The following is a 21,685-nucleotide window of genomic DNA, read 5'->3' as shown; positions in this document are numbered from 1 at the left end:
TACCAACCAACTTCCTATTACCCTGCAGTTGTGTGAGAAAGCCTCAAATAAAATGATTCATGACATCTGAAATGAAGGGCAAATTGAAAAGCAGAAGTGGCAACCTGTTCATTCCACAGGAGTCTGGGAGAAATTTGCCTACCAAAATATATATTTATTATTTATTGGAACAGTATAACAACATTCTATCATTACCATCCTTGCTCTGTGAATTTTTTTTACATAATGCTTAATTCATTCAGAGTGGCATATCAGCAAGAAGAATGATCATCTCAGCAGGTCTGGTAAAAAAAAAGACTTGCCCTTTTCAGGATAACTCAGAACATCGTCAAGTATATATAAAGGAATCTTATTTATAACTTTAAAAGAAGGTATTTTTCTGTCTCAGGTTTTATTGTTTAATTATTTTTTTTACATCCCCCCCACCTTACTGGGGGATTGTTGTTCTTTTGTTTACTGTTTCAATGTTATTTCTGATGTATTATTGAAGAAAATGTCAATTGTTAATTCAATCCAATCTTAGATTTAATGTTTTGGTTAAGATTAAGTTAATTGACAATTTATGGCTTTTTTTTCGATTTAAAATTTATGTACCTTATGTATATATGTCCAAAACCATTCACCAGATTATTATGTGCAGAGTTTTTTTTAATTAAACTCAATAAAAATATTTTAAAAAGAAAAAATGTAGTCACCATTGTAATGAGAAAAACATTTGCTCACAGTTGGTTTGGTTACTGTTAAAGTAGAAAATCTATAAATTTCACTAGGGTTTTGATTAAGAATAGGTCTCATATTTGTACAATAAAGGGCATTCCTACTTTAGGCAATGACAAAAATGACTCCTGAGCATCCAAACTGTAAAGTGGATAAAAGTGCTGGAGAAACTCAGCATCCATAGGAAGTAAAGGCCAGTTACTAACTTTGTTAGCACTAACACACGAACAGCAATGGAAAATTCACCAGACAATGGTAAAGGCCTAAGACCTTCATCAGGAATGTCAAAAATGAGACAGATGGCTGAATAAAAAGGTGAGGGAGATAAGAAGGTTAAGGGGGAGGAACATAGGCTAACAGGTAATTGTTGTTTATAGGTGAGGGGAGTAGAAGAGAAAAAAGCTGAGAAGTGATAGAGGGAGAGAGCAGAGGTCTAAGAAGGATAGCTCTCATGAAAATAAAGGGAAGGGTGGGGAACTGTAGGAATGGAGACAGAGGGTGAGGGAAAGAGAGACACTGTGGAAGGGGGTTAACAGAATTTGGACATCAACATTGATGCCATCTGGTTGGGGACTGCCGAGACTGAATATAAGCTCAGGACATCACAGGCAAACCCCTTTTCACCATTGAGAACACCTAAGAGGAATGCCGCCGTCAAAGAGCAGCAGAAATCATCAAAGACCTATACCACCCAGCACACACCCTGTTCTTTCTGCTACCGTCAGGAAAGAGGTAGAGGTGCCACAAGACTCGCACTGCCAGCTTCAGGGACAGCTGCTACCCCTCCACCATCAGACTCCTCGATAACAAACTCAATCAGGGACTCACTTAAGGACTCTTAATTTTGCACACTATTGTTTTTTTTATCCTCTCTGTATTGCAAAGTCACTTGTTTATATTTGTTGATTTGTTTACATGTGTATATTGTGTACAGTTTTTTTTTTGCACTACTTATAAGTGGTAATTCTGCCGGGCCCACAGGAAAAAGAATCTGAAATCTGAAAACTGAATCTAATGTGTAGTTCCTCCAATTTACTGGTGGACACAATTTAGCAGAACACAATGCCATGGACAGATAAGTAAGTGTGAGTAGATAGAGCGAAGATGCTCAATGAAACAATCTCTCAGGCTGTGTTCAGCCTCCCTGATATAGAAGTTTACACCCAAACTATAAATTTCAGATTTGTTTATGCAATGTTTAGGTACAGGATATTTGTCCTCTACCGTCTATCTTGGTCTCTTTGTTCAATGCCACCAAACTTTGCCCCTATTGTATATACTAAGCTGCTGACGTATAAAAACATAGAAAAAGTTATGTAATTACAAAAACTTTCTTGCTTCTGGATGAAATCTATAGGATTGCGCCCCTTGCAAATGATAATAATACGTTGTGAGCACTCAATGAAATCTCTTTGCCAATGAACATCATCTTGTAGTTTGGTCTACTTTACAGGCTTGAGCAATTGAAAGCAATCCTGTGCACCTGCTTGTAGACTGTTTGGAGTAATTTTATTTATTTCTGTAAAATAACAACTCTTTTAATTATGTTTGGGACTAAAGGAACTTTGTTAGCACTAACACACGAACAGCAATGGAGAATTCACCAGACAATGGTAAATGCACAATAATCATTTTTAATTAAACTATTAACCATATAACAATTATAGCACAGAAACAGGCCAATTTGCATTAATTCAAGCACTAATCCAAGTACCCTCCTCTAATCCCACCTACCAGCACCCTGCCCATATCCCTCCATTCCCCTCCCATCCATATACAATATCATATTTCTTACTTATCTCTAAACTTACTTCACTCTAAACTTAACCCCAGTATGTGCAAATGTAAATGTATGTTTGTGTGTATAATTAAAGTACCACTCTGAAAAGTCAATCTTTAAAAGTTCAGCATCATTTCAGTCTTGCTTGAAGGTCTTAAATTCTCAGTTCAGAAATAATTATAAAGTGCTTTTAAACATCATATCTTCAGGCCTTTTTGCTCACAATGTGGTTATTTTATTCCACGATGAATTCACAAACCCAGACAAGGGTTAAACAAATGTGGTTATCTTCTTCCATGGTGAAGTCACAAACTAGATATGTGTATAAAAACAGACTCAGTAGAAATCTGTCCTCTTTTCCAAAGAGACAGCAAAATGGTTTTCCTATTTCAAAAGCCACTGATTCTGGTTCCTCTTTTCCCAGGAGTAACACACAACAGCACTAATTCTAGTTACTGTAAATCAACCCTGTCTTTCACAAGGTTTCAACCCCTGTGTCACAGTGGTTTTGACCTGTACTCTCCAAACTGAACTTTTCCAAAACTGAACTCAAAATGTCTGAATTCAGTAATATATTTCTCCAAAACATGTGACCATCTCACCGAGGTGAGTCCCAATCCTTGGAAACAAGATGACCAAAATTCTGTTCCTTTTTCAAAACCACTCCATATCGATAACAACCTCTGACCTCATCTCTGTGCAAGAGGCTTAAGTGGTTTTAGTTTAAAAACAGATGGCGTCCTTGGCAGTTCTTATTGAGTAAACAAGACCCACTTGAAATCCGTTAGATTTGTCCTTTCCAGACAGTTGACTCTGAGAATGAACACTTTTCTGAAAACAATGGTTCTCTATAAATGTCCTATAACTTGTATGTCATCCTGTACCAACCCACAGTTAACGCACTAAGAATACAGATACTGTAGCAGCTACTACAGTAGAGCTACTGAGATAAAAAGCAATCACACACTAGGCTAGTCAACAAAAGACTGGTTTATTGAAGCTTTACAAGCAGTTTTTATACTCTTCCTGTTCCGGGCTCCATGGGACAAGGTGGGACCTTGTTAAGGGTCATCTGCTGGTCCACAAGACCAGCAGGTTTAAATTGAGACTTGTTAACATCCCATGCCTTTCAGCAGGGAAACTGCCATCCCTCAGCACTCAGTACCGCTAGCATGCCAGCCCTTAGGTAAGTCTGTGCACTGCACTCATGGTGGCAGTTCACATTACCATGCTGAGTGCCCGCTCGCTGCTACACAACCACTACATCACCCACCGTGAATCATCACCATAAATTAAAATGCCAGACATGCAAGTTTTAGACGGATACCCACGTCGTCTGGGCTGAGGGCACTAAATGGGTGTAGTAGGGTCCGTATGGGCAGGCTTAAGTCTGTCTATGCTGAATAGTTGTGAATGTCCCCCAATGTCCAAGGTATACATGACTCCGTCTCTCTTAATGATGCGAAATGGTCCTACGTATGGTTTTTGTAACGGTGCCTCTGGGACCTGTCTATGAACGGATACGAAGTCTGCGTTCAGGAGTGATGGGGGCACTTGTTGTTTAGGATTGCCATGCCAGTTGGTTGAAGTCGGCTTGTTGTTAGCAATATAACTGCAGAGTTGTTGAAGGACATCCAGGTCAGAATTGGCTGTGAAATGAACATCTCCCAGAACTGTAAGGGCCTCACCATACATCAACTATGCAGATGATGCAGACAAGTCTTCTTTTGGAGCCATGAGTACTCCGAGCAGAACCCATGGTAGCTCATCGACCCAGTTGGGGCCAGTGAGTCGGGCCTTAAGCGCAGATTTAAGCTGTTGGTGGAAACACTCCACCAGGCCATTGGACTGCGGATGGTATGCTGTGGTGTGGTGTAGCTGTGTACCACAAAAATGTGCAAAGGTAGACCATAATGCCGAAGTGAACTGTGGCCCGCAGTCTGAAGTTATATGCATAGGCACACCGAATCTTGCGATCAAATTCGAGATGAATGCTCCAGCACATATTTCAGTATCACTGGCTGGCAATAGGAAGGCCTCTGGCCAGTGCATGAAGCAGTCTACCACTGTTAGAATATACTTCATGCCCTGTTACACTGGTAATGGTCCGACCAGATCCACGTGTATGTGCTCGAACTTCCTGCGTACTGTCGGGAAAGGCTGAAGGGGTGCTTTGGTGTGGCGCTGAATCATTGAAGACTGGCAGGAGATGCACGTTCATGCCCATTGAGTGACGTCTTTCTTCAGTCCATGCCACATGTACTTATTTCACATGATCTTGACTGATGTCCTGATGGATGGATGTGACAAATTATGAATGTCGTCAAAAAGACATTACCTCCATGACAATGGGACCAATGGTCTATGATAGCCTAATGATACATCACAAAGGAGTTCTGGTCCACCGTGCGCGGTGCCACCTGCTGAATGTCCAGTCCAATAATGGCTGAACTGTATGTCTGTATATCAGGATCCTTGGCTTGCGCTGCAGCAAGTTCAGCAATGTTGATTTCACCTTGAATATGGTACACACTTGGTCTAGAAAGCATATTCGTGATTAGATTGTCTTTTACTGAAATGTGGCATTCGTCCATAGTGAATTCTGAAATGTAGGACAAATGGCGTTGCTGTCTTGCTGACCATGGATCTGTCATTTTGCTAAAGGTAAAAATGAATGGTTTATGGTCTGTAAATGCAGTGAAATGTCGACCTTTCAAGATATAATGGGAGTGCCGTGTGGGTAGATATAATGCCAACCGTTCCCGATCAAAGGTGCTATATTTTACTTCTGCTGGTCTTAAATGGTGACTGAAGAAGGCAAGGGGTTGATAATGGCAGTTCAAGAACTGCACCCACAGCTGTACCTGAGGCGTCGGTGCTAAACGTCAAAATAGCTTCAGGGTTGGGATGTGCAAGCATTACTGCTTTGGCCAATGCTCCTTTGGCGGACATAAACGTGACCTCTGCCTCCGAGGTCCAGATAATGTTCTTGTGTTTGGTGGAGACGATGTTAAACAGTGGCCACAGGATGTCAGCAGCTCCAGGAATAAACCTGTGATAAAAGTTTATCATTCCCAAAAACTTCTGTAGACCTTTGACGGTGGTAGGTTTGGAAAAGCTACGGACTGCGTCTACCTTGTTTGATAATGGGAATATGCCGTCTGCTTTGATTTTGTGCCCCAAGAACTCCATGGTTGATCCGCCAAATTGACATTTGTCGGGGTTGATTGTTAGACCAACGTCTTGGAGCTGTTGGAAAAGGTGGCGCAAATGCAGACGGTGATCTTGCTTATTTCGACTTGCTACAAGGATGTCATCCAAGTAAATGTATGCAAAGTCCAAATCCTTGCCTAGAGCATCCATAAGCCGCTGGAAAGTTTGTGTGGTGTTCTTTAATACAAATGGCATTCTAAGAAATTCAAGAAGTCCGAACGGGATAATAATTGCCATTTTGGGAACGTTGTCCTCATGAATCGGTATCTGATGATATCCCTTTACCAGATCAACCTTGGAGAATATGCAGCAATGATGTAGATGGGCGGTGAAATCTTGTATATGAGGAATTGGGTACCTGTCAGGTGTAGTGACATCATTAATCCTACGGAAATCAACACAGGGTCTCCATCCACCTGTTTTCTTGGGTACTATGTGTAATGGCGATGCCCAAGGACTGTTGGAGCGTCGAATGATACCCAACTCCTCCATCGCCATAAATTCTACTTTTGCCTGTACCAGTTTATCGGGAGGGAAGACAACAAGTCTTGGCATGAATTGGTGGTTCTGAAGTATCTATGTAATGAGACACACCATGGGCTGTTTTGGAGGCATTGAAATTGGGAGTGAGAATGTGAAGAAACTCATTGAGCAGGGCAGTATAGGTATTCTTGTCCTGCATATGCACTCCAAGCTGGGAAACTCCCTTTGCTGCATGGCAATGGGTATGTTTGAAAGGTGGTGGTATGAACCAATTTCCTCCGTTTCACATCCACTAAGAAGTCATGGGACCGAAGAAAGTCAGCACCCAGTATGGGCTGAGTCACAGAACCAAAGACGCAATTCCAGTGGAATCTGGTACCTCCTGCACCAATGGTGATTCGTCACGTTCCAAAGCTGGGAATGGTAGTTCCATTTGCCTCTCGAAGGGCCAGGTGTTGCTGCTTATGTGTCCTTTCAAAATAGGTTGGTGGGAGTAAACTGACCTCAGCACCAGTATCCACAAGAAATTTGTGTTTACCTTTGTCGTCTTGAAGAAATAAAAGGCCTATATTTGCACCAGCTGCCGAGGCCACTACTGGCAGCTGGCTCTTGTGTTTCCCACCTTTTTCTTGTGATAGACGCATGGTTGGACACATTTATGGGCATTTTTTCCCCAATGGCGATGATAAAAACACCATTCTGGACGTACATCGACGTTCCTCCTTTTTTGACTGTGCTGCAGAGATAGGAGGCTTGTAGGCTGTGGGAGGTGTACCTGCTGCCAAAACAGGCTGTATTTGAGTAGATTCCTGGGTCAGAGAACAACAAAGCCGGTCAGCCTCTCGCGCTATGTCATGAGGATGGCTGAAATCCATGTTAGTAATGGGTAGTGCAACACATGGTGTTGATAGGAATATGGTTTCAAAAAACAGGCAATGAGAATGACCATCCGCCACCGCCAGCATTTCACTCATTAGATCCGATGGATTCCTATCACCCAAATCTTCCATATTCAAGTCTCATGCCACGTTCATGTCTCGTCAACTCCAGTGTATCCAGGAGAAACTGGCGGAACCTAGTGTGCTGGTTCTCTGCTGGGGGGATTGGCAATGAATTCACTTACCTGAGCTGCAGTGGTGGCATCTGAGGCGCCCACGACATGTCAGCATTTTCTGTCCTCTTCTGTTACACCCCGTAGCCAAAACTGGGTTTCAGCCTGAAGAAGCCAAACCCGAGGTTGTTGGGTCCAGAAAGGAGGCAAGTGAAGTTCCACTGCGTTAACTGCTGCCGTGGCGGCAGCTGCTGCTGTGGCTGTAGCTGCGTCCATTATGTCTGGAGATTCAAATTTCAGTTGAATCTTGCAGTCGGGGTCACCAATTGTAGCGGCTACTACGATAGAGCTACTGAGAAAAAAAGCAATCACACACTAGGCTAGTCAACCAAAGACTGGTTTATTGAAGCTTTACCAGTGGCTTTTATTCCCCACCTGTCTCGGGCTCCACGGGAAAAGGTGGGACCTTGATAAGGGACAACTGCTGGTCCACGAGACCAGCAGGTTTAAATTGAGACTTGTTAACATCCCGTGCCTTTCAGCAGGGGTCCCAGCTGATCAACGTGCCGTCCCTCGGCACTCAGTACCGCTAGGTAAGTCTATGCACTGCACTGACAGTGATGGTTCACATTACCACGCTGAGCGCCCACTCAGCCCGCTACACAGACGTTACAATACAATATTTTTTCTATAATTTACTTGACTAAGACATTTTTTATAAAATAAATAGTTTAACCTTTAAATTAAAGATTAACTTAAATCCATTACAGATGGTTTTTATCAATGTTTACACTGTGATGTTGCTGCAAAACAATGAATTTCATGACTTGTTCATGAAAATAAATTCTAATTGGGATTCAATCCAGTCTATTGTTAAAAGAAAACAAACTGATCATCTTTCTTCAAATGAAATGACGCATAAGCACATTGAAACACAAAGCTACCAAGATTAATGCTTAATTTTTCCAATTTTTTTTCTTGTCAAAGTTAAGCGGCATCAGCCTCTTGGAATTTATCTGGGTGAAGTTTCTTTACAAAGAGGAGTTGACATTTTCAGTCATTGATTACATTTTGACTTGTAATCTGCATCATTTTATACAGCAGTAAATAGTACCAAAAACACCATGAACATGAGAAACTGTGAAATGGATAATTTCAGACAGACAAACTGAAATTGGCTTTTTCTTCTTTGGCTTGGCTTCGCGGACGAAGATTTATGGAGGGGGTAAAAGTCCACGTCAGCTGCAGGCTCGTTGGTGGCTGAGAAGTCCGATGCGGGACAGGCAGACACGGTTGCAGCGGCTGCAGGGGAAAATTGGTGGGTTGGGGTTGGGTGTTGGGTTTTTCCTCCTTTTCCTTTTGTCAGTGAGGTGGGTTAGGTTACCAAAAACACCATGAACATGAAAAACTGTGAAATGGATAATTTCAGACAGACAAACTGAAATTGGCTTCTTAGTTTAGTGGTAAAGCACGTTCAATGGAGGAGACAGAGGAGAGTGTTTCAGTGTGTGCATATAATCTTACATCATCCAAAGGAAAGTGCTCAAAGTTATGTTGCAACTCTACAAATCTCTGGTGAGATCACAGAGTATTATGTCCAGTTCTGGTCACCTTCTCTGTTGGAAGGATGTGCAAGTTATGCAGAGGAGATTTACCAGGGTTTTGCCTGGATTGGAAAACAAGGTTTATGAGCCAAGGTTAGCAGAGATGGGACTTTTCTCTTTGGAGTGAAGAAAGATGAGAGGTCTACAAGATTCTGAGAGGCATGGATAAGGTAAATAGCCAGCGTCTTTTTCCCAGAGCAGAAATAGCAAACACCAGAGGACATCTATAAACAGTGAAGGAAGGAAATTTTTGAAGAGACATCAGGGGTAAGTTTTTTTTTTTTTACACAGAGTTTTTTTGTGCCTGGAATGCCTTGCCATGTTTCGTGGTGGAGGTTGAAATATTAGAAGCATATAAGAAATTCTTCATCACATGAATGAAGGAAAAATAGAGGGTCACAAGGTAATAAGGGTTTAGTTTTTAATTTTTTTTTTGGTAGATATATATAGGTCAGCACAACATCGAGGGTCGAAGGGCCTGTACTGTGCTGTAATGTTCTATGTACTATGCTCTCTGTGCAACCTAGAGAAAGGCTGGCCTCCCCACCCTCCACTTCTTTCCATCTTTCCCCATTAAAAAAAGAAATTGGTATCTGCAATAAACACTGACTGACATTAACTTTGGCAGACGTTAAGGGATGAGTAAGGAACTTGCACATTGCCACTGAATGCAAGTTGTTTAACCAAACTTTGCTGGTTTACTTCCCTACCATTCCAGATAGAAGGGCACTGTCAATAGGAAATAAGATGGCGCACATCACCCATCTGGATGTGTTCTAAAATGTTCCAGTGGGTTCTCATTGGAGGGAGGAAAGGACTGGGAGTTGGGTGCACAGAATTAACGTCCATTTCTCCTGATTAAAAAAAAAAGAAAAACAAAAAGTCAAAAATAAACTGTGGCAAGGTTTACACGGTTTTGGTTTAAATTTCACCATTAAACTTTTGTTTTAGAGGGGAACAAAAAATGGAACTGTTTACACCAGCTTTGCTTTCCCAAACAAATTACCCCTGAACTTCATCATTACCACTTCACCATATCTATCTGTCTGATGAGCTTGGCCTATCACAAATGTATCACTGGCACATTTCCAGCATCCTCTCTTGCAACGCATTTGGGAGATGCTGAAGGAGAATTGTACAGTGCAACAGTTGTCAGGACATCTGAAGCAGGGAGGAAATGATTTGCCCTGAGCCTCTGAAGGTTTTTTCAATGATTTCTGCCATTGGCAATGTCATTTTCTATCATTTTTTATTCCTTTTTCTACCGCAGCAGATTTGGATTTACTTCTCACTCTGACCAGTCTCCTTTTCCATTGATCACCCAGATTATGAAGTTGCATTATCTTTTTCTTTTGCATTTGTGCATCCTCTCATCTCCTATTTGGTTTTATGTACTCAAGAGTAAGAACTGATGAATGGTCCTCAAATTAAAACATTAACTCTGTTTCTCTTTCCACAAATATTACACTTAGATGACTGGAGAGGATCACTCAAAGTCAGAGCAGGGAATTTATGCTGGGAGGCAGAGGAAGTGGGCAAGGTAATAAGTACTTTGTATCAATATTTACCAAGGAGAAAGGCCTGGAAACTAGTGATAGGGAGTATAATGTAGAGAATGCTCATGGGCTAAGGGCATTTTGAGATAAAGAAAGAAGTGGTGTAGGATGTTTTGAGAAGCATTAAAGTAGATAAATCTCCAGCACCTAATGGGATGTATCACAGGTTATTTAAAGAGGCAAAATTACTGGGGCCTTGACAAAGATCTTTGTATCCTCACTGGCAACAGGTGAGGTCCTTGAAGACTGGAGAATATATAATGATGTACCTTTGATCAAGAAGGGAAATTAAGATAACCCAGGAAATAATAAACCATAAGCCTCATATCAGTGGTAGGAGAACTATTGTAAAATATACTGAGGGGTAGGATTTATGCATATTGGAAAGTCACAGTCAGATTAAAGGAGAGTCAACATGCTTTGTGAGGGGTAGGTCATGTCTTACCAAGTTGTTTGAGTTTTTTGAGGAGGTGCCAAAGGTGGCTAAGGGTAGGGTAGTGGATGTTGTCTACATGGACATTAATAAGGCACTTGACAAGGTTCCTCATTGTAGGCTGATCCAGAAAGTATAGATTCAAGGGATCCATGATGAATTGATAATTTGGGTACAGAATTTGCAGGCCCAGAGATGACTAACAATGTTATTCTGGCTGGAAGCCCATGACCAACGGTGATCCACAGGAATCAGTGTTGGGACCCCTGGGATTTGTAATATATTTTATTCACAGATGACACTAAGATTGGTGGAGTTGTGGACATTATAGAGGCGACCTGAGAATACCACAGGATGTGTATCAAGTGCAGATATGGACAAAGAAATGGCAGGTTGAGTTTAATCAGGACATGTGTGAGGTGTTGCACCTGTGGAGATCAATTATAAGGGGGACATATACAGATAATCACAGGGCTCTTAAAAACAATGATATGCACAGGGGTCTGGTCCATAGTTCTTTGAAAGAGGCCACAGATGTAGATAGAATGATAATGAAGACATTTGATCTGCTTGCCGTCAATGGATGAGTATAAAAGTAAGGAAGTCATATTACAACTATAAAAAAACCTTTGGTGAGGCTGCACTTGCAATACTATCACCCCATTACAAGGATGTGGAGACTTTGGAAAGGGTTCAGAAGACATTTTCCAGGATATTGCCTTGTTTAGAAGGTACATGTTATGGGGAGAGGTTGAACAAACTTGGATTGTTTTGTCTGGAGCACAGAAGGCTGATAGAAGTTTATAAAATGATAGGCGTTGATAGGGTGGACTGTCACAACCTTTTCCACAGGGTAAAAGTGTCACAAGCTAAAGGACATATGAGGTGTTGGAAATTTAAGGGAGATGCACAGGGCAAATATTTTACAGGGAGTAGTAGGTGCCCAGAATGGGCCGCCAGAAGTAGTCATGAAGCTGATACAATAGTAGTGTTTAAGAGGCTACTAGATAGACAAATATGAAGAGAAAAGAGAGTTTTAGTTTGATTTGGACATCACTCTCGGCACAGACACATGGGCCAAAGGGCCTGTTTCTGAGTTGTATTGTTCTATGGTCTGAATGTGGCCTTCTGAGTGTCTCCAGCATTGCCAACTTATTACTTCATTCTAAGCCTTTAGATTTTTAATCACATTTGCCACTTTATTGGATACATCTGTGCTTAGGACTCTAATGTGCTTATTTATGTCCTCTGGATGTATTATGCTTTTTTTTTCTCCAAATCTCTTATCCACACCCCTTTGCATCCAGTCCCAGAGCACTTTTGTTATTCCCTCTCCTCCGCCTTTCACTGACTTGCAACCATTTTCCAATTCTGATGAATACTCGTCAATCAGAAGGACTTGCTGAGTTATCACAGGAAAGATATCAGAGAAACTGCTACAATTTGAAACTCTGGGACTTGGCTTGTGTTCTTCACTGTACTCTTGAGACTGCATTCTTCTCCAGCAGATGAACATGAGATCACAGAGACATCACCGTGGTGGGAAATCAACCGGAACACTGGCTGCAGGTAGTTAATTAAAACCTCCTTAATTGCTTCGGTATATCATTAAACATTTTAAATCATGTTTGTGGTTTTGATTTTGTTTTTATTTTACATTTTAAAGCTATGCATTTGTTTTAGGTATTGATAATAGAATTTTGAATAGCTTTTCAATGTAACACACAGAAATATTCAACCTTTAACCTAGCTAATCAGAGGTGTGGTATAATTGGTTTCAACAGTGTTTTTTTCTGAGAGGCCTATTTTGCATGTCCCTCTCCCACACGATCCCATTATGGTGCTGAGAGTGATATCCCTCTCTTTTCCTCTGACAATATATTTTACCCCCTCCATAAATCTTCGTCCGCGAAGCCAAGCCAAAGAAGAAAGAAGATATTCTATCCGGAGTCCTGCCTGACCTGCTGAGCATTTCCAGCATTTTCTGGTTTTATTTCAGTTGTTTGTGAACCACACTGTTTTGCTCTTGGGCAGAGAATGAAGGCAAATCACAAAAGAACCAAAAGGTGATAGAAGGGAATTATGTACATTTACGCAAAAGGTTGCTCAGATCTAGAATCTGCTGCTTTAGACAATGGCGGAAGTATATTTAATGCAAATCTGGATAAAAACCCCAAAAAGATAAATTTCTTATCTGGGGATAAGACTCAGGTGAAAGCATGTGGGTGAGCAAGTAAGACTTGAATCAAAATAACTGTTTTCTGCCCTGTCACAGTCTATATTTCTAGAATTCTTCACACAAAACTGACTTCATAAAGTTCTTCTGACTTGCCCCAGTTTTAGCGTGATCTCGACTCAAATTAACCAAGCAGTAAATACTGTGATTGGCTGCTGCCAGCTGGACATGCCTTCCGAGACCGATCCTACCCATTGCCCCTTGCATGCTCCCCAGTCTTCCTGCCATGATCAGTCGATGAGGTTGGTTGTTGCTCCAGTCTATGGTCAATAAAAGCCTATCAGTTTCACAGTCTTTTGTGGTAATTGATGGATCATCACATTTATTGACTATATTTTTCAAAGAAAATGGAGCAATAGCTGAAACCAGGGAATTTCAACATTGACCCTCGATCCTCTGACGTTCTGAAAACGTTTGAACTCTGGCTACGTTGCTTTGAGGACTTCCTGACATCGACCGTGAATGTTGTTAACATGGACAAGGACAGAGTGAAGCTCCTCTTCTCACTAGTCAGACCCCTGGTCTTCCCAATGATCAATGATACCAAATCATATGCAGAGACCATGGGGACACTGAAGGTCCAGTATCGCAGAAGGCTGAACAAGGTCAATGCATGGCATCTCCTGGCCATCAGGAAGCAGTGACGTAATGAGTTGAGTGCCAAATACCTACAGGCCCTCTGGGTCCTTTGAAGGACATGCAACTGCAAAACTGCGATGGCTTCCCAGAATGCAGAGGACCTCATCCAGGATGCCAATGTTCATCTGAATACATAAGACAGTGACTCCTGGAGCAGAAGGTACTTGACCTTCAAGGAGCAGTTGAATTAACTGAGATGCTGGAGGTGCCCCTCCCAAGTTCAGACGACTACTCGGCTACCTCTTGGCCACCGTGGGGACTGCTACCTTGGGACAGGAGACCATCTCGTACCATGAGCGAATGGTCACAGGCATCATTGCACTCCTCTAGCAACCTGATCATGATCACTGTGGTGGGTGATCACCCCAAATCCCACTTCTACAGGCAGGGCAAGCACCCAAGGAAACCCTGCCCTGCCAAGGAGGCGGTATGCTCTAGGTGTGGGAAAAGAGGACATTACAGATGTCAACCAGTCTAAACCATCGGAAAAACTTAGCAGCGCCACATGTGGCCAGCTGCCAACCCAGGAAGTGCGATTGGCACCATTCCCGCTGCGGGCCAGTGATGTCATGTGTGAGTCATGGGGCAGCTATTTTGGACTGCGTGGCTGGTGCCACCTCTTTGGGCCTGCAGCACCATGGGGGAATACCAACAGCTGCGATCTTGGGAACTCAGGCCCCCATTGGACTCGGACAGAGAGTCAATACTGGCCTCCATCACCCTGAACCAAGAGAGACCACATGAACTCACCAGGCCCATGACGGATGTCCAGATAAACAGGTATGTTATGAATTGCTTGTTTGATAGCAGGAATATGGGAACATTTATCCACCCTGATACCGCTAAATGCCTATCCCTCAAAGTGCGGCAGTCAGCCATAAGATATCACTCGCAACCGAATCCCATATGGCAAATGTTCCATGGGTCCTGTAAGGTGACCTTAACCATTGGAGGCAGTTTGCAGACACTTCAGGCTCCTCATCATGCAGCAGCCTTGTGCCCCCTTGCTGCTGGGGGTGGACTTGCAGTGCGAACTTAAGAACATTACATGGGCCCATCCCCCTCACCGTTTTCAACAAACAGTTTCTAGACGGCCCTCTGAACATGACCTGTAAGCTCTTGACCCTCAAGGTCACCCTCCACTGCTGTATGTGAACTTCACCCCTGACTGCAAGCCAGTGGCCACCAGGAGCAGACAATACTGTGCCGCAGACAAAGCATTCATCAAATCAGATGTTCAGCGTTTGTTGGGCAAGGATGTAGTAAAGAATGGGGTGAAGAACAGGATGGTCATAGACTATAGCCAGACCATCAATCGGTACACGCAGCTTGATGCGTACCTCCTCCCCCAATATGGTTAATCAGTTTGCATAATATCAGGCATTCTCCACGATCAACCTCACATCAGCCTATCACTAGCTCCTGACCTGCCCAGAGGACCACCAGTATACCACATTCCAGGCAGATGACTTTCTCTACCACTTCCTCCGGGTCTCCTTTTTCCAGCAGGAGATGGACTTCATGGTGGGCCACTATAAATTGCAGGCCACTTTTCCATATCTTGACAATGTGACCATCTGCGGCCATGACCTGCAGGACCATGATGCCAACCTTTGAAAATTCCTCCAGGCCACGAAGCTCCTGAACCTTATTTATAACAAGGAGAAATGTGTGTTCTAGACAACCCAACCAGGCATTCTTGGCTTCATGGTCGAAAATTGTGTCATTGGCCCCGACCCTGACTACATACACCCTCTGCTGGAGCTGCCCCTCCCCCTCAAAACCCTGAAGAGATAACTGGGTTTCTTCTCGAACTATGCTCAGTGGGTTTCCAACTTTGCAGACAAGGCTCGCCCATGAGTAAAAGCCACCCATTTTCCCCTGTTGGCAGTGGCCCGCACAGCCTTCAGCCGTATCAAGGACAACATCGCCAAGATGGTGATGCATGCGATAGATGAGTCCACACATTTCCAAGTGGAGAGTGATGCGTCCCTGGCTGTCATATTCAACCAAACAGGCAAACCTGTCACCTTCTTCTCACGCACCCTCAAAGGCCCTGAAATCTGACTTTCCTCAGGTGAAAAGGAGCCCTAGGCCATTGTGGAGGCAGTACAACACTGGAGGCATTACCTCATTGGCAAATGCTTCACCTTCCTCACAGACCAGCGGGAGGTCACCTTCATGTTCAATAATTACAAGAGGGGCAAAATCAAGAGTGATAAAATCCTCAGGTGGAGAATCAAACTGTCCACCTATAATTTCGATACCCTCTACTGGTTTGGCAAACTTAACAAGCCCTCAGGCATGCTATCTGGTGGGACGTGCCAGAATCCAAATGGACAGATTGAAAACCTTCCACAACAACCTCTGCCTCCCCGGAGTGACTAGGTTCTTCCATTTCATTAAAGCATGGAACCTACCATACTCCATAAAGGGAGTCAAGACGATGATCAAAAAGTGCCAGTTCTGAGCTGTCTACACTTCTACTGTCTGGACAAAGTGCACCTGATCAAAGCTACTCGCACCCTTTGAGCACCAGAGCATTGACTTCAAGGGGCCTCTCCCTTCCTCAAATCGAAGAGTATACTTCCTCACTGTCGTTGATGAGTTTTCCCACTTCTCTTCGCGATCCTCTGACTGGACATGACTACGGCTACAGTCATCAAGGCCCTCCGCAATATCATCACGCTCTTTGGGTACCATGGCTTCATCCACAGCGACCGAGGAACTCATTCATGAGTGAAGAACTGCAGCAGTACCTGCTGGCCAGGGGCATCGCCACAAACAGGAGCACCAACTAGAATCCCAGATGGAATGGGCAAGTGGAAAGGGAGAATGCCATGGTCTGGAAAACCATTCTCCTGGATCTAAGGTCACAGGGCTCCCCCTGCCTCCCACTGGCAGAATGTCCTCCCAGACGCACTCCACTCAGTACAGTCACTCTCATGTACAGTCCCCCCCCCCCCCCCCACTGCCATCTTGAGGGTCCCTGAAACTGCTGCTGACTACACTCCACCCCTAGCAACTGTTGTCACCCATAATGCACCAGCACCACACGCTCTGCACCTTTCACCTGTCCCCTTCCCCCCCCCGGCAAACTGTACCTGGTGGCAACGGACCAGCCACACAAGCTGCGGCGCCCCAGCTTCTACCACGTTGTTCGCTGTGGCAGAGGAGACCCTCTGACAACCTTGACCTGCAAAATGCATATATATATTTGTTTCATTTTTTTTCTATCTCACCCCACAGGACTCTTCTTAAAGGAGGGGTGAATGTGGTAAACCACTGTTATACTGTGACTAGCTGCTGCCAGCTGGACCTGCCTCCTGAGATTACCCATTACCGCTTTGCATTCTCCCCAGTCTTCTTGCCATGATCAGTCAATGAGGTTGGTTGTTGCCTATCAGTCTTTTGTGGTAATTGATGGTGCATCAGAACCATCTCCCAAGATAATTGTTAGGCCAAATCCATTGTACAATTGGAATTTTTAAAAAAACAGCTGAGCTCATTTCTGGGAATCTAGGGCAAGTACCTCAAATTTATCAGGAAGTGATAATATGATATTAAAAAAACATAGGAAGATCCTGTGGCACAAAAATAAACTTTTACAAGGAAGTTTGAGATTTTTAAAAATTCACTAAAAATAATGGATTTCAACAGCACCTCAAGCAAAATCAACATAAAAAGTTTAGAGAATGCCGAGTTATTCAAATTCATTCAAAGGTTTTTTTTAATTTTGATCTCTGCATAGCAATTTAAGCAAAGACTGAGGAGCTCTAGATTTATTTTTAGGCAGTAGCTGACCTGGTGAAAGAGTTGGAATTCAGTTAGAGTTAATATTATTTTGAAACAGCCTAGGAATCTTCATGTTCTTTCATAAAGCTTGGAGAAGCATGCTTTAGCTAGATCAGTGGTTCTCAACCCTTTTCCTCCCTCACATACCATTTTAAGTAATCCCTTACTAATCACAGAGCACCTATGCCATCAAAGATTACTTTTGGAGCTGATGTGGTTCATGGTTTATGTCAGGTGACCACATGGGAGTTTGCTCCATTCTGCATTTGAGGAATGCCATTTCATGGGATGTATTGATAAGGTTCAGTCTTTTTAACTGTTCTTTAAAAGGCAGTTTAAAATGCTCCACAATGAGCCTTATTTCACCTTGATGTTGGGAGTAAGGGTCTTGGTCAAGTACTAAACAAGGAGAGAAAAAGAATCTATATGGGGTTATGTGCATGGGATACAGAGTAGTAATTCGAGGAGAGTTAGCAATTAATTTATTTGATCTTTGAACGATTAACATTTAGGGGTCTAATGGGTGGTACACTGATAAAATTTACAGGAGCTTATCAAGGCATTTGACAACATCTCGCAAACAGGGTGATCAGAAAAGTGAAATACTGAAAGTGTTCAGGGAAGTGACCAGTCAGATTCAAATTATACAGTGGGCAAGGACAAAGGGAATTGACTGATAAATATTTTCGTAACTAGAAGGTATTTTGTGCACGGATGTTACAGGTGGAATATTTTTATTGAATGCATGAGTAATTTAGATTTGCATGTCGTGCTATTTAGCTGATACAAACGTTGGCCAAATAGTTGACAAGGTTTATTAAAAGAAAAGTTGTGGATTTCAAACAAAGGAATGGAATACATCATGAAGAGCAGGCCACGGCAGTGTAGGGTAGCAGAGAGGCCTTGATGTTTGTTCTCGTCTGAAGATCGCGAGGCTGATTAAAAAGATATACCAGACACTTTATTGTCCAAAACATAGAAAATAAAAGTAGGTTGGGATGGAAGAAGTGGCAGCAGACACAACTAGAAGGTTGTTACAGTAGCAGAGTGGATTCCAGAGATTCACATGTACATCTTCCAACCTTCTTTATGATCTGTCCTAGATGCCCCTGTATTTTAAACTGACCACTATAAGGGGGGCCTGTTCATGCAGGGGAAATGAAAATAGAACAGGAACAGGCCAATGTATCAAAATAAGTATCCATGGCTGCCATAGTATTAGTAAGGGTGCATTTATTTTACTTAATTGGCCCAGCAATACAGCACTTCGATATTACCGGACATCCTTTAGAATCATAGAACATTACAGTGCAGAAACAGGCTTCTTTGGCCCTTCTAGTTTGTGCCGAACCATTTTTGTTTTGCCTAGTCCTATTGACCTGCTCCCAGTCCATAGCTCTCCCATCTCTGTACCTATCCAAGTTCTTCTTAAATGTTAAAATTGAGCCCACATTCACCACTTCAGCTGTGTGAATACATTCCCCCTCATATTTCCCCTAAACTTTTCCCCTTTCACTCTTAAGCCATGTCCTTTGGATTGCATTTCACCTAGCCTCACTGGAAAAAGCCCATCTATATTTACTCTGTCTATCCCCCTCATAATTTTAAATACCTCAATCAAATCTCCCCTCATTCTTCTATGCACCAGGAAATAAAGTCCTAATCTTTCCCTGTAACTCGGTTCTTGAAGTCCCTGCAACATTCCAGTAAATCTTCTCTGCAAGGATCAAAGAAAATATGCAGACCCAGATTCGTGAACTCACTGCGGATGAGGTAGCTAAATGAACCATGGCTCTGCAGAACCAGATGGCCCTTAATCTGCTGTTTGCAGAAAAAGGTGGTACATGTGCAGTAGTAGGGCAGGAATGCTGCACCTACATCCCTGATGCCTCCGAAAATATCACCCAATTTGGCGAACTACATAAGAGAACAAATACACGATTTCATCCCAGGGGACCATCTCGGTGCCCTTTCAAGGGATGGTGGACCACATTCATTCAAGGTCTATTTGTTCTGGCTATTATTCGCCTCCCGCACCTGGTCCATCTGCCCATCAGCCCTCCTTTATCATCTTCCAGCCTCTGCTTCTTTCTTTTCTCTCCACTTGTCTTCCTGGATCCATCAGCCTAATATTTCCTCCTCACCCAGTTCCACCTATCACCCACCAGCCAGTCTCGCTTCTCTCTTCACCTTTTCATTGGCTTTCAGACCTAATGTAGGGTCTTGATACAAAACGCTGACCACAGATACTATTGAGTTCCACCAACATTTTTTTTTAAGGTCAATAATTTGTTAAATCTTCAACTATTGCTATTCATTCTCCATTAAACCTATGACTGTTTTCGAGGAATTTCATTTGGCTAATGCATATTTCTAAGAAAATAGTAAGTATTTTTAGTTCCAAATTTAAACGGCTCAGTTCCCACTCATTGCAAAAAAGAGTTCAGATATGTCTAATATTTATCAAGCTAATGCTTAACTTGCTCCAACATCTCTGTCATGAACGAAAGTCAAACATTTGCAGAAACAGCCTAGTGCTTGGAACTGCAATGAGCTTTGAAACCTGATACCTGATTTTATTTGTTGCATGTTACAACAAGGTGCTGGTGTGTGATTCTTCAGTCCCCTTCACTATATAAAAAAATGCCATTAACTCTTCTGCGGGAAATATATTGGCCAGATCCTCAAAGAAACCATCAGGAATAGTTACGTTGGGGTTATAGACAGTGGACTGACCCAAAAATCCCTTATCCATTCAATGGTCACCTAATGAACCCCACGGGATCTGAGTGAGTGGGATGCTGCCCTTGCCTATGCAAATGAGGCTCGAGGCTTAAAGTCTTTCAAGAAGTACTGTAGGAAACCAGGCAGATTATTAACCACCTCAGAATCTGTCCACTATAATCTTCATTAATCTCATTTACTATGGTTTTCAGCAGAATCAGATTCTGGCTGATTGAAACCAGTTTCCGCGCCACATTCCACATTAGTTTTTTGTGTATTTGGATTATGTTTATATTAGAGTTCCACTTTAAAGATTATTTTCTTTTTATTGTAGACAATGCAGAAGACTGGAGCTGCCATCCAAGAATGAAATACCAAAAAAAATCTCAACAATAAAGAGGTTAATACTGGTTTAAAAAACTGTTGGTTTACAGTAAATACCAGGATTGTATCTTATCCAAAGTAACAGAAGCTACAAAGATATGGTCACTGTTTAAACTTTCAACAGTAAATTGGTGTTGGTAACATTTTGTTCCAAAGTTCACATTTGTCAATGTAGTGTCTTTGAAACATCATCATGGATATAATAAAGGGAATATGGAGGCAGATTTGTACTCAGCAAGCTACCTGGTTCTGCATAGGTAACATTAGACAACAAATCTTTTGCTTCCTGAAAATTTTTGGGTCTACTTTAAGAATTTTGGGCTGCTGATCACAAAAATGACTTTAATTTTTTCCTATCACGTACTGTTTTTTTTAGATATAACCTATTTTTGTGATTTCCTGTTATAGTTTAAGTCTACTTATTATTGCCCACTGTTATGTGCTCCATTTTTCCGTTCATTTTACTGTGTGGGACTGCCACTTTAAGAGAACAGATTTAACAAAAACCTTTTGAAACAGCATGTTCCTAAATTGGATACATTTGCAGAGTGAGGAGTGATGCCCTGGAAATCACAGGTGCAGAGACCATGTGACCAACATATTGAAGAAGCAGAACACGGATTTGCTCGGTGGCCATTTTAAGGAGACGCCAAAGGAACAAACACTTCTCTGAAGAAGAAATACTGTGCTGGATTGGCCTCATACATGGTTATAGACAATCTGTCTGATTTTCTCCTGTTCCTTATAGAAGAATGAGAATATTGTTCTGTGACCAAAAGAGTGAAGGTCACTTTAGTTCAACTGACCCATGAAAAGAGTTCTACTTGAATAAGAAATACTGCACTTGGATGGTGACCAGAGCGAGAGTCACTTGAGTTCAGCTGCCACATGAAAAGAGTTCTGGAAAATTTGTGAACATCACTTGCTTCATGTCCTCTATGCCAAAGAAGAGGGGAGTTTTGGATGGCATTCATCCAAAAAGCACATTTCATTGGAAGCACCTCAACAAGGGTTTTGTAAGTTAATCAACATTCTGTCATCCCCCCGCCCCTTTCACCCACATCATGAAC

The 21,685-nt window shown here is 42.4% G+C and overlaps 1 long non-coding RNA gene across 1 annotated transcript; it reads left to right on the top strand.

The window, feature by feature from the left end:
• Positions 1 to 12,328: 12,328 nt before the first annotated feature.
• On the top strand, positions 12,329 to 20,724 carry LOC138762777 (uncharacterized). Its single transcript, XR_011357134.1, has 3 exons — positions 12,329 to 12,406; positions 16,962 to 17,100; positions 20,566 to 20,724. It is a non-coding gene; the product is annotated as an uncharacterized lncRNA (long non-coding RNA).
• Positions 20,725 to 21,685: the final 961 nt, after the last annotated feature.

This window comes from Narcine bancroftii, chromosome 5 (genome assembly GCF_036971445.1).
Source record: "Narcine bancroftii isolate sNarBan1 chromosome 5, sNarBan1.hap1, whole genome shotgun sequence".
NCBI classification, from domain to species: domain Eukaryota; kingdom Metazoa; phylum Chordata; class Chondrichthyes; order Torpediniformes; family Narcinidae; genus Narcine; species Narcine bancroftii.
The sequence above is the reverse complement of the archived record's forward strand: the minus strand, read 5'-3'. Positions and strand labels throughout refer to the sequence as shown.